A 14,395-nucleotide genomic window follows, 5' to 3' on the forward strand; every position below is an offset into this window, starting at 1 on the left:
GTTACAAAGTCTTTGGAACGTTAAAGGGTCACTCAGAGGTATTATTAAACATGTTGACACAGTTAACCCCCGTAGTTTGTAATCTCTCACTTTCTTCCGCGTTTTGTTTTTGTACGATCTATAATTTATTCGTTTGAAGGTTTAAGCATTATTTAGGGATACTATACAGTATATTTACCCTTGTTGACATTTATAACCCTCGAATTTATATACTTTCAAGGTTTGTCAAAATTTGTCCTTTATTTATTATGGATGCCACGTGTAATCAAATGACACGTGTTAACACATCATTGGACACAAAATTTCGAGGTGTTACATCCTCACCCCCTTAAAATAAATCTCGACCCGAGATTTACTCAAATAAATAGGGGTATTTTTCTTTCATTGTAGCTTCGACTTCCCACGTATATTCAGGACCTCTACGAGCATCCCATTTGACTTTTACAATCGGTACGTGCTTTCTGCGAAGCTTCTTCACCTGTCGATCTTCAATTGACAAAGGTTTTTCTATGAACTTTAAGCTCTCATCTATATGCACATCTGTGTGGGGAATCACCAACGATTCGTCGGCGAAGCACTTTTTGAGATTGCAGATGTGGAACACATTGTGAATTCCATTGAGCTCTTCAGGCAAGTTTAGTTTATAGGCAACTGATCCGACTCGTTCAATGACCTCAAAAGGCCCTATGTATCTCGGACTCAGCTTGCCCTTCTTGCCGAAACGCATCACCCCCTTCCAGGGTGACACCTTAAGTAATACTTTTTCACCCACTTCGAAGTGAAAATCCTTACGCTTTGGATCAGCGTAGCTCTTCTGCCTATCGCGGGCAGCCTTGAGACGTTCCCGGATCTGGACAATCTTGTCCGTTGTCTGGAAAACAATCTCTGGTCCCGATAATTGGACCTCTCCTACTTCCGCCCAACAAACAGGCGATCTACATTTCCTACCATATAATGCCTCAAAAGGCGCAGCCTTTATGCTGGTGTGGTAGCTATTATTGTAGGAGAATTCGATCAGGGGTAGGTTTTTATCCCAATTACCACCTAGATCGATCGCACATGCACGAAGCATGTCTTCTAGCGTTTGGATAGTACGCTCACTTTGGCCGTCCGTCTGGGGATGGTAAGCCGTACTAAAGTTTAAACGCGTGCCCAAAGATTGCTGGAAACTTTTCCAGAAGTGAGATGTGTATCTAGTATCCCTGTCGGAGATAATAGACACAGGTATGCCGTGTAAGGCTACAATCTTATCAACATAAAGTTGGGCTAACATATCGGAGCTATACGTCTCCTTGATGGGTAGAAAATGAGCTGATTTAGTCAGCCTATCGACTATGACCCATATTGTATCGTTTCCTTTCCTGGTCTTGGGTAACTTGGTTATGAAGTCCATAGTTACGCATTCCCACTTCCACTCGGGAAGTTCAGGCTGTTGTAGCAAGCCAGACGGCTTTTGGTGCTCGGCTTTGACTTGAGCACAAGTCAAGCACCTTGCTACATGGGCGGCTACAGACTTTTTCAAGCCTATCCACCAATAATTTGCCTTTAAGTCTTGGTACATTTTATCAGCACCAGGATGGACTGAGTATTTGGAACTATGGGCTTCCTGGAGAACAACATCTCGTAGTCCCCCATAAATCGGAACCCATATACGTCCATTCAGCCTAAGAATTCCATCCTTGCTAAGAGTCAACTGCTCCTCAGTTACTCCCAGCTTTTCATTTGGATAATTAGCTTCCAACACAGCCTCACGCTGCGCAGCTAATATCCTTTCCATCAAATTATTTTTAACTTCAATGCTCTTGGCATTGATTCGAATGGGTTTTACCCTTTCTTTCCTGCTCAATGCATCGGCGACTACATTCGCCTTGCCGGGATGGTACCTGATTTCGCAGTCATAATCATTCAGGGTTTCCATCCAGCGGCGTTGCCTCATGTTCAACTCTTTCTGATTGAACAGGTGCTGGAGGCTTTTGTGATCAGAATAAATCACAAATTTAATGCCATAAAGGTAGTGCCTCCACAACTTCAGTGCAAATACAACGGCACCCAATTCCAAATCATGGGTGGTGTAATTCTTTTCATGCACCTTTAATTGCCTTGAAGCATAGGCAATCACCTTGCCCTTCTGCATAAGCACACACCCCATGCCTGTATGTGATGCATCGCAGTAAACTACGAATTCATCTGTACCTTCCGGTAATGTCAACACAGGTGCGTTGCTTAGCTTTTGCTTCAGTATTTCAAAGGACTCTTGCTGCTTCGGGCCCCAAATGTACTTTTCTTTCTTCTTGGTCAAGGAAGTCAAGGGCGCAGCAATCCTTGAAAAATTTTCAATAAACCTCCGGTAGTATCCTGCTAAACCCAGGAAGCTACGAATTTCGGTAGGCGTCTTTGGCTCTTGCCAGTTCATGACCGCCTCTACCTTAGCGGGATCCACTTGGATACCACGCTCACTCACAACGTGTCCTAAAAACTGAACTTCTCGTAGCCAGAATTCACACTTCGAGAATTTGGCGTAGAGTTTCGCACGCTGTAGTAATTCGAGAATGCAACGGAGGTGCTTCTCGTGGTCAGCTTGATTCTTGGAATAGATAAGGATATCGTCGATGAAGACTATGACGAATTTGTCCAAGTATGGCTTGCAAACGCGATTCATGAGATCCATGAACGCAGCTGGTGCATTTGTGAGCCCAAAAGGCATTACTAGGAACTCGTAATGACCATAGCGAGTCCTAAATGCAGTCTTGTGTACATCTTCATCTCTGACCCTTAGTTGATGATAACCCGACCTTAAGTCGATCTTTGAGAAGTAGCTCGCTCCTTGCAGCTGATCGAACAGATCATCGATCCTTGGCAAAGGATATCTGTTCTTTATGGTAACTTTATTCAGCTCTCTATAGTCGATGCACAACCGCATCGATCCGTCCTTCTTCTTTACAAATAGGACAGGAGCTCCCCAGGGAGATGAACTAGGTCTGATAAAACCTTTCGCCAGCAGTTCATCCAACTGGGTCCTCAGTTCTTTCATTTCCGTTGGCGCTAATCTGTAAGGTGCTCTTGCTATCGGAGCTGCTCCAGGAATGATGTCAATTCTGAACTCCACTTGTCTATCTGGTGGCAAACCAGGTAGTTCTTCAGGAAAAACCTCGGGGTATTCAGAAATGACTGGAAGATCCTCGATCTTCGGCTTTGGTTCTTCAATTATCACCTGAGCCATGTAAATTACACAGCCTCTGTTCAAACATCTTGAAGCTTTCAGCATAGATACGTCATCTGGCAATCCGTAGTGCGTATCCCCTCGAATGGTAAGAGATTCACCACTCGGAGTCTTTAAAACTATTTGCCTCTTGCCGCAAATGATTTGGGCCTGGTTATGGGATAACCAGTCCATGCCTAGCACGATGTCAAAACCCGCAAGTTTGAAAGGAAGTAGAGATAAAGGAAAAGAATGGTTCCTAATGGATATTTCACATCCTTCTAGAATAGTAGAGACGGTTTCTATCGTGCCGTCTGCCAACTCTACTTCGTAATTTACGTCTAGGGTTTTGATTGGCATATTTAGTAGTTGGCAAAATTTCTGGTCTACAAAGGACTTGTCAGCGCCAGAATCGAACAGTACTCTTGCAAATATATTATTTACGAGAAAAGTACCTGTAAGCACATTGTCGTCCTTAACCGCTTCCTTTGCATCCAAGCGGAAAACTCTCGCATTTGATTTCTTCGTTTCTTCCGCCTTCTTGGCATACTTCGGGCAATTACTCTTTATGTGCCCCTTTTCGTTACAATTAAAGCAGGTTGCATCCTTTATCTTTTTGCACTCCACTGTCTTATGATCCTTGGACTTGCATAGTCCACAGGATGGAGTCTTTTGTTGCGACTGTGAACCAGACGCAAACCTACACTTCCCGGAGTGAGGTTTCTTGCAGACCTTGCAGTAAGGTCTTCCATCAGCTTGCCCCTCCTTCTTTGCCTCCGACCCCCTCTTGCCCTCACCGTTTCCACGGTGCTTTTTACCGGACTTTTGTGAGGTATCATCCTCACGCTTTCGCTTTTCAGCCTCCTTGCTCCTTTGTGCCCTCAGACGGACAGCATCAAGTGTAAGAGACAAGGAGAGGTCAGTAACTGACCTGAAGGTCGTCGGCCTAGAGGCCTTTACGCTGGCCTTGATCGCCGGCTCTAAGCCCCCAATGAATCGGGCAATTCTTCGTGGTTCTGGTGTCACAAGATATGGCACCAGGCGTGACATAGTGTTAAAGCTTGTTAGATAAGCTTGACAATCCAGGTTTGTCATCACTAGTGAGACAAAATCTGCCTCAATCTTCTCAACCTCGTGCTGAGGGCAGTAGTTTTCTTTTATGAGGGTAATAAACTCCCCCCATGACATTTTGTACAAGGCAGACTTACCTGAAGCCTGCACCAGAGCTCTCCACCACGCCAGGGCCTCGCCCTTGAATGACTGGGACACAAACTTAACCACGTCCCTCTCAGCGCACCCGCTGATGTCCACAATCGTGTCCATCTCGTCCAGCCAGGTGATACAATCAACCGCACCTTTTTCCCCTGTAAATTCACGGGGCTTGCATGATACAAAGTATTTATAGGTGCAACCCTTAGCACTGGACGCATCAGTATATTCTCTATCGCGGTGAACGCTGTGCTCAGTAGACGAATGCTTGTCGTCATCTTTCTTGGGTTCAGAGGGTGGTTTGGAGTGTGTCTTTGGTTTAGATGGTGGCTTTGACACAGATCTGCCGTGAGACTCAGTATTTTGACGATCAATCGCTGCCTGGACAGCATTGTTGATCAGAGCCTTTAGTTGTGCGCCTGTCAAATGTACTGACGCATTGTCATAGTCATCTTCGTTTGTGTGGCTGTTCTCTCCATTGGGATCCGCCATTTGTAACTTGAATCTGTTACAGAAGATAACAAAATTTTTAATTTAGGAGATTATATAAAATTGTCTTTTATGACAATTTGTCAACCATGGTACGGAGACCATATCTGGTTAATTTATTATTTCATTATATATTAGGATCTGAATATCTCCTATTTCAACTATATAAATAGTATTGGCGGCATAAAGCCTAATCATGATGATGTTTTATAATATTAGCCGAGATTCCAGAGAATCAAAGGCATAGAGAGTCGAACCGTAGTTCTTTTATCTCTTTCTGACAGAGAGTCATAGACTACTACTGCCTTTTGTCTTATAAGACAATTATTATGGCCCATAGGCACTACACCTCTAATGGATGTCTTAATATGGTTGGCCCGTAGGCACTACATCACTAATGGATGTTCTGATAATTCTGGCCCGTAGGCACTGCATCACTAATGGATGTTTTTATAATATTGGCCCGTAGGCACTGCATCACTAAATGGATGTCTTTATAGTACTGGTCTGTAGGCATTGCATCACTAAATGGATGTCTTTATAGTACTGGCCCGTAGGCATTGCATCGCTAAATGGATGTCTTTATAATACTGGCCCGTAGGCATTGCATCGCTAAATGGATGTCTTTATAATACTGGCCCGTAGGCATTGCATCGCTAAATGGATGTCTTTATAATATTGACCACCTTCATTGGTGATTTAACCCACGATCTATATATCATTTAGTTGGGTTTTGAAATCCTCAAAGGATTATTGTATAAGAATGACGTGCGTGATTATAACGAATCACATCTGCCATGAATGTTAACATGCGTACAGAGGTTAACAAGGAATCAGAATCCTTTCAGCTAGGTCGTACCATCTTGACTGATCTTAAAAGACCCCAAGCTAGGTTTCACCCCCTTAAGATTCTTTATTAGGCAGATCAATATAAAAGGAATGGTTTTGATTTACTTTTATATATTAAAACAAAACTCATAACATACATTCCGAAATTTCAAATACAATTACATATTGCCCTAAACGGGTCTTTCAAATAATACATACCTCCATAGAGGTTTTAAAATAAGTGACAAGTCCACGCAGGGACTAATATAAGATAAGTGTCCATGCAAGGACTAAGGATAAGTCCACGTAGGGACTGAAATATGATAAGTTGTCCACACAAGGACTTATTTCAAAATAGAAATTACATTCGTACTACTATTAAGGGCTAGTGGTCACGTTTCTTCTTTTTGCCCTTTAGTAGATTCGCCAAGCCCTTGAGAAATCCTCGGTGGCTTTTCTTTTCTTCCTCGAACTCTCTCTCCACACGATCTAGTCGATGGAGTATTTCTTCCTGTTCAGGAGGAGAAAATCGTGGTTGCGGCGCTTGTTGCGGAACTGGAGGTCTGGGAGGTATTGGATACCCATGAGCTGAGTAGTCCGGTGGTCCCATGTTTCCATGTGCTCCGTCAGGGTAGCGCGCATTATATCTAGCCGACACCACGTATGGGTCGCGCTCATAGCCGTAGTTGTATTGTGCTTGTGACGGTTCAAACGGGTTGTAAGCCGTTGGACCCGTATAAGCAGGTATGGGTTGGTCATACCCAAATGGTGGCGAATTTCGTGCAGTAGGTGCGGAGTTCGCTTCCTGTATAGGACTTGAAGGTCCTTCTTCATGTAGTGGCGGATAGTGGCTACTACTAGAATGTCGAGGAGTGCTGAAGTGGTTACCCCCTCCTCCTCGTGTAGACATACGAGCATTGGTCCTCCTTCGCCTCGGCGGATCAGGTATTACTGGTTGTGCCGGTGGCGGAGGTGGTGGCGTAACTGCCTCAAAGCGTGAATCCTCAGAGGGATCCTGTGGATGTCTCGGTTGTTGTGTCTGATGAGATGGTGTGTTGTACCACTCATGTCGGTCAAACAAGGCCATAAAGCTATCTGGGCCTTGATACTGCGGACCATGATATGAAGATCCATCAGATACTTCTATCGGATGCGTGGGCGTACCACGAGCTGGTTCAGTTGGATCCTCATCTTCCTCCATGGGATCTTCAGAAAAATGGTCTTGTGGACCTAGTGGAACAAATCCTGAAGGTTCCTGTATGTAGTCAGCCGGATTGAACTGAGCTACGTAGTATGGACTAGGGTCGTTGTAGTTCCGGTGCGAAACCGAACGTTGCAGAGGTATGAAGGAAGGTTGTGGGTTGTTGGGATTATTTTCTGAATCTGGCCCAAAGGAGTGCCGGTAGGATGGCGTCGAGCTGTGCGAAGTGGAATGCCTCGCTGGTTCGTAAAGATCTCTTCGTCGTTGCGGCTCTTCGCTCCTTGTCATCGAAGGATGTCTTGTACCAGATGGTCCAGCTTCTTGATCGTGATGTGTCATGATTTCTCCTCGGCCTCTTCGTCCCCTTCCTCTTCCTCGGAATATAACAGGTGGCATTTTCCTGCTCCAAAACTTATTAAAAATCAAATTGAAAAGTAAAGACAAAAAGGAGTATTAATCCGAATTTGTCCTAAGTTCTTGTCTAGACTCAAGTATGTGCAATTGTGTCACTGAGATTAAACACAATAGGATAGTGTTTAATTCACTCAATGTTGGCTCTGATACCAACCTGTCACACCCCGATTTCCACGTGTCTCACCGGTGGGCCCGGTGGGGGATTACCGTGACGATGTTGGCAACAATATAGTCAAACCACACAATTATGTAATGCACAGCGGAAGCATAAGATAAATATATAAATTTCAACCTCTGATTGTAATATCAAAATGTATTACAGAAGTTGAATATCCACAGTGGATCGTAAATACAGATAAAGTATTGTTCCATTAGATACTGCAATCAAGCTTGCGAGGCTTATCCCGACGCTAGGGAGCTAATACCAGCCAATTACGTTTAGGTACCTGCACTTAATCTTTTTGGGGAAAATACGTCAGTTTACACTGGTAAATACATTCAACTGACACATTTGAAAATGTTTATTTAAAATTGATTTGAATGCACAAGGCACAAACTCTTTTATAACTTGGGAAAATTCATAATGATCTTGTGAACGTTTTACATGTTCTTTTATGCGTTCAGTAGCCCGGGTCGTGCCGGGTTAAAGATTTATAGACACACCACGTTTGCGTAAAACCGTAGTATGAAAACCAACGGCTACGTCTTTTAGTTTTAATGTCGACACTTTATACCGGGTGTACGCCTACACCGGGATGTCGATGGTCGTGGCCATTTCGTAAAATGATGCCGAGGATATCCGGGACAACGGTCATTAAACCCCCCAAAGGCTTATAAGCAACAAAACTGTTTAAATGAGCCAATCATATTATTTAGTTATCCACCTAAGCGATGGATGAATATAATGCTCAATCAAGCGGTATTAATATACCGTAACCCAAGCCCATATAGGGGAAATAAGTCAAAAGTATTTACCTTTGCAAGTATAATCCTTAATTAAGATCAAGTCACCGATAGCTTTTACTGGGGCTCCTAATCTGGAACGAAGGTTTTATTTAACCTCTTAGAATCCTAACGGGTCGTTATAATGGCCGTAGCCTAGACCGGTTGGTTCCGATATATAGATATGGTTAATTCGCACGAAAAGGCGAAAACCGTGAATGGAGTATGATTTGGACCCAACAAGTTCAGAGACTTGTTTTATATGGGTTTATTGTTCATACTCTGGATTTTGGGGTTCAAATAGTATACTTTGACCCATATCGGCTATTGCACGAAAACTAGTTCCGTGGGCCGTACCGTGTGCGCAAATAGGCGAAACGGTTAACCATAAGAGTCGTATGCTTATTTCCTAAGTCAATATGCCTTAAAAGTATTTTGGTATCAGTAGGATACCTTCCGTAATGCCCGTAACGAGTTTAAGTTTAAATTATGCCCCGTAGGGGCTTTTCGGTCATTTTAAAGACTTTAAAAGGGATTTTCGAGTTCTACAGGAATTCTGAGTTTCCCGAACAGCTTATAAAGCTTAAAATACTTTATTTATTATTTAAAACCAGTAGCAACTGGAATCGGGTCAAAAGACCTTGTAGAACTCCCGTTTTGGCCAAAAAGGGCATATTCGGTATTTACCGAACCGTAGCCATAACCGCAGGTTATGAGCAAGGTAAAAATTATTAAAAATCTTTAAAATTCCCAGAATATTATTTTACCACAGTGGGTAAAAGTTTTGGTGCCGAAAACGTGGGTTAGATGAGCGTTATGCTAATTGCGCCGTTAATTACAAAACTTTCTTAAAAGTGCGCCTTTTAGCATAACTCTCATTCTAGACCTCGGATTGACGTGAAACTTCAGGGACATGCTTATAATTTAATAAGCAAGGTTTTGGTCCGTTCACGTGTCCGAAATACTCGTTTTAATTTTAAAAGGCCGTTACGGTCAACTTTTAGGCGAATGACGGAATTGCGTAAAAGACTCGGGTAACTCATGAACCGACCACAGAGGCTTATACCAACATGTGACCTGGTCCTACGAGAGTCCTAAGGTATATTTATACCTCACTAAAACGGGTCAGAACTGAAGTCAAAGCAAAAGTCAAACTTTTGCGACTTTCGGCTCCGAACCGGTTCAATATAGTAAATGATCGATTCAAACGAGCGCAAACATGTTTATATACTTATTATCATGTTTCATGATTATCAAAACAGGTTCCATAACATATATATTACAGATTATGCTTAAATCGCTAAAATAGCTTTCTGTTGACTTTTTAACCGCACGTTTGACTCGATAATTGACATAGTTAGAGTGGTGATCAGGGGGAACCATTTTAGAGGTTTAATACCCACATAAATACCAACTCATAACCATTTTTGATTCGTCATAAGACTGAATCATTTGCAAGACATTGCAATGACAACCGTTAGTTACGACGGTTGAGTTTTTAGCTAAGAACTAAGCAAAAACTGAAGTATGAATGATCAAAGTAACTTACAGAAGCTAAGGCTTGAATATATAGCAGAGGAGAAGACTTGTATGCCTTAGAAATAGTCAGATGAGAGTGTTTGTGTTGTGGTGAACTTATGAACATATGCCTTGCTATTTATAGCCAAAGACCATGCTCAAGATCACTCCACATCACTCTACAACTGAAATGGGATGAATGGCATGTGTCCTAGGGTGTATGGGTCGAGTAGGGGGCACCCATGCTGCCATAATTGATCAAATGATCGTTCAAAAGTGCCAAAAGCCAAGTAGTTACAAGGTTTCTGCATCTGGGCACTTTACGCGGCCCGCATGGGACTTTCCATGCTTTTTAACGCGGGTCGCCTAAGGTTCAAATAACAGACGCGAATTAGAAGAGGCTCGCGGCCCGCCTCAACTTATGTTGAAACTTCACGCGGGTCGCCTAAGGTTATATTTTCTGAATTTTCAAATCTTTTATAATCATTACAGAATCGGGCCATTAATAACGAAATCTTTCGTAATGATTTACCTGGCCTTTCGGTTCTGAAGGGGTAACTTTGCGGTTTGGCCCTCGGTTATTTACCGATAGGGGCCTCGTGTTAATTACCCGCATTATTCAGTCCCCGGTTTATTTATTAATTATCTTGGAAAGCCTTAACTTTCACTGTTGACGCTTTTAACCCTTCTTCTACGAATTCGATCGTATCTTTCTTGTTTCATATCGAAACTTCGCGAAATTTATATATATTATTTTAGTGAGGGTATAATACCGTTACAAAGTCTTTGGAACGTTAAAGGGTCACTCAGAGGTATTATTAAACATGTTGACACAGTTAACCCCCGTAGTTTGTAATCTCTCACTTTCTTCCGCGTTTTGTTTTTGTACGATCTATAATTTATTCGTTTGAAGGTTTAAGCATTATTTAGGGATACTATACAGTATATTTACCCTTGTTGACATTTATAACCCTCGAATTTATATACTTTCAAGGTTTGTCAAAATTTGTCCTTTATTTATTATGGATGCCACGTGTAATCAAATGACACGTGTTAACACATCATTGGACACAAAATTTCGAGGTGTTACACCAAGATCTAGTAACGCCTTAGCCATTTGAAAATTACCCACTTGTATGTTAATCAATGGCATGCCCGGATCTTGGAGCTTAGGAGGAAGCTCCCCATTTAAAACTACACTTACTTGCCCGGTTAAATCGACCCGCTTAGGCACTTTTTTCTTGTTTTGCCTTTTTTGCGTACATAGCTCTTTTAAAAATTTGGCATAGGCGGGTACTTGTTTTATTGCATCGAGAAGTGGTAGGTTAATTTTAACTTGTTTAAACATGTCCCACATTTCCTCTTTTTGGGGACCTCTCGATACAATAAAGTTTTTCTTTCCCGGGTCAAGTAAAGCCGAAGGAAAAGGGACTTGACTCGGTTCACCCTCAACTTTTTCATTATTTTCATGTTCTTTATTTTCACCCACACCCGGTTTGTTAACATTTAATTCTTTTGGTTTTACCGGTGAAACATCATCATCACTATCATTACCCGTGATGTCCTCAACTACCCCCTCAACCAATTCGGGTGACAAATTGGCTTTAAACTCTTTTCCACTTCTTAACACACTAACATGATGAACATTAACATTACCTCATGACGTACCATGCGAAGGGTTTACCTTAGTGTCGCTAGGAAGTTGACCCTTGCTTTTCTTCAATTCAGCCACGTCGGTTGCTAATTGACCCATTTGGGTTGTTAGTGATTGGATGCTTTTATCACGAACCTCATCCTTTTGCATTCGAACTTCATCGAGTTGGGTCCGTTTTTGCATCTCCATTTGCATGATCTTTAGCATCTCCATCATCTCGTTTCCACCCGAAGACCCCCCTTGTTCTTGACCCGTTTGGTATTGCTTTTGATAGCCTTGGTTGTTCCCGCCACGGTATCCACCTTGGTTATTGTAAGATTGGCGTGAACCAAAGTTACCTTGGCTACCTTGAAAATTCGGGTTAGCTTGATTTGAAGGGTTCCCATACCGAAAATTCGGGTGGTTCCTCAACCCGGGGTGGTAGGTATTAGAGTTCATGTTGTTGTAATTTCTACCACCTCCTCCTTGATCTTGACCTTGAACTTGAACCGCATGGACTTCTTCATATTGCCCTTCCAACATCCCTTGGCAATTTTCAGCCGCATGACCTATTTCATTACACAAAGCACAAACATCATAAATTTGGTTAGTAGTTTGAACATTACCATCATCTATGGCGTGCACTTGAGGTCGGGCAATGGCCGGTCGCGCTCTCCTTGATGCTTGAGCTTTTCTCTTTGATGTAGTTGCCATGCTCTCCAAGAACTCCCAATCATCATTCTCATAATTTGTACCAAAAGTCCCACCGGTAATGGACATCAAATCACGTGCATCTTCGGCACTCAACCCCTCGTGAAAGGCATTCATCAACTCCCACAATTCAATTCCATGGTGAGGGCAATTCTTTATCATCATATTGAATCGTTCGAATGCCTCGTGAAACATCTCACCATGTTGTTGTTGGAAACTTCTCAACCCCTTTCTTGCATCGTTGGTCTTTTGGGCGGTGTAAAACTCATCCAAGAAAGTTTGTTGCATCTCCCCCCATGTATATATGGATGCCGAAGGCAAAGTGTAGAACTTTCGCCTTGTCTTCCAAAGAAAATTGGAATAATACCAATTTAATATCATCAGCCAAGAACCCTTGACTCCCAAGAGTGTTACAAATCGAGTCATAAGCCTCTAAATGAAAGTAAGGCTCCTCCGTTGCTAACCCCATATACTTTGGTAAACTTTGCAAAGAGTTGGTCCTCACTTCAAATGTCCTCCCTTGATCATTGTGAGGAATAACTACCGGTGAAGGGTTTCGAGTGATTACCGGCCTAAAATGTGCTTCAATTCCCCTCACATTTTCTCTAAGGTGTCTCCTTGGTACACCAAACCTACCTCTTGGAGGAATAGGACCCATTGGCCTTGGTACTTGCCCTTGTGGTGCAATTGGTTGTTGAAACTGTTGTTGTCGCATCGGTGGGCATTGAGGTGGTCTTTGAAATTGTGGTTGTACATTTTGTGGCCGGACTTGTTGCAATGGGATAGGATGTTGCATTGGTGGCCCTTGTGGTCTTGGCCGAATGTGTTGTGGTATGAGTTGTTGTTGTTGAGGCATTCCACCGACACTTGCCATCCCTTGAGATTGACTTTGCACATATCCGAATTCTCCTTGATCACCATAACCCCCGTAAGCATACCCATCCTCATCATAACCCTCAAACTCCTCAAATCCTTCATCATACCCATCTCCTTGAATTCCCGACGATTGCCCAAATGGAAAGGTTGAATATTGAAAACCCGCTTAGTTCGATGGTCTAAATGTTGAAGTAGTATGGACAATGGTCGAAATTGGTGCTATGGTATGGCTTGAATATGACGGACCCGCACCCGGGAAGAAATGGGACAATGGTGGTATAGTAGTGGATGGGTTAAAGGTAATGGTTGGTTCTTCTTGGGTAGTAATGGGTTGTGTGGTGTTGGTTGGTGTAGTGTCATGAGGTGGAGTAGGAATTGTAGTGGAATTTGGTATGGTTGTGTTTGGTGATGGTTGTGTGGAAGTAGGTATGAATGATGAGGTCGTTTGACCTGTTGTAGGTGGAATTTGTGATTCGACCATGATGTTTCTTGGTGTAATTGGTGAAGTGGGTGAACCAATGATTCGGTTTTCTCGTAATAAAACCCTGTTTTGCCTTAGCATTCTTTCGATTTCTGGATCAAATGACAATGATGACGCTGTGAGAGCCTCTAATATGCATGCACCTGTAGAACCTGCACACTAAACACACCAGTGTAAACCCGAAAATAATAAGGCAAAACTAACAAACTGACACACGTTGCACACTACTCCCTGGCAACGGCGCCAAAATTTGGCGTGCTTGTCATGGTACACGCAAATTTAATCCCAAAACCAACTATAGATAGTGGTAAGAGGGTATCGAACTCAGGGAGTATGTGGAAAATATGTCGATTATATAGCTTCGCAATTAAACTACAATTAACCTAATTTGCAGAAAATAAAGATCAATGATTTAGATTGTTGTTTTAGAAAACTAAATTAATAACTAAGTGCAAATCAAAATTGGTTGTTTAACAGATTAGGAAAATAATGACCATCTTAGGATTCAGTTTCTTTAAACAATTGTGTGTAATTCCAACTAGAAAGAGTTACATAGACATAACTCGTATAGAGATAATTGAAGTGATAAAAGGGAACAAAGTACTCGGATTATATAAACGCGAGGTTTTTTCCCGATGACCAATTAATCAATAACCAACCCTAACCCTTCCCGTGATATCTCGATTGCCAACGGCACCAAGAACGTACGATTGAGACTAGAAATTGCACTATCAATTAACACGCTACAAACAATTATGCATACACCATGATAAACAAGCAAACACAAGTTATTATTCTAGAAATTCAGAAATAAACACACAAAAGTTCAAGAGAAACTTGCACCTAAGATGATCACCGAAAGTTTTAGCCACACATAGCTTGGTGAATCATCAT

General features: G+C 42.3%; 1 non-coding gene across 1 annotated transcript; it reads left to right on the top strand.

The window, feature by feature from the left end:
- Positions 1-12,277: 12,277 nt before the first annotated feature.
- Positions 12,278-12,383, top strand: LOC118480051. The gene has a single exon (XR_004861691.1). It is a non-coding gene; the product is annotated as a small nucleolar RNA R71 (small nucleolar RNA).
- The last annotated feature ends 2,012 nt before the right edge of the window (positions 12,384-14,395 follow it).

Source organism: Helianthus annuus, chromosome 6 (genome assembly GCF_002127325.2).
Source record: "Helianthus annuus cultivar XRQ/B chromosome 6, HanXRQr2.0-SUNRISE, whole genome shotgun sequence".
Classification (NCBI taxonomy): Eukaryota; Viridiplantae; Streptophyta; class Magnoliopsida; order Asterales; family Asteraceae; genus Helianthus; species Helianthus annuus.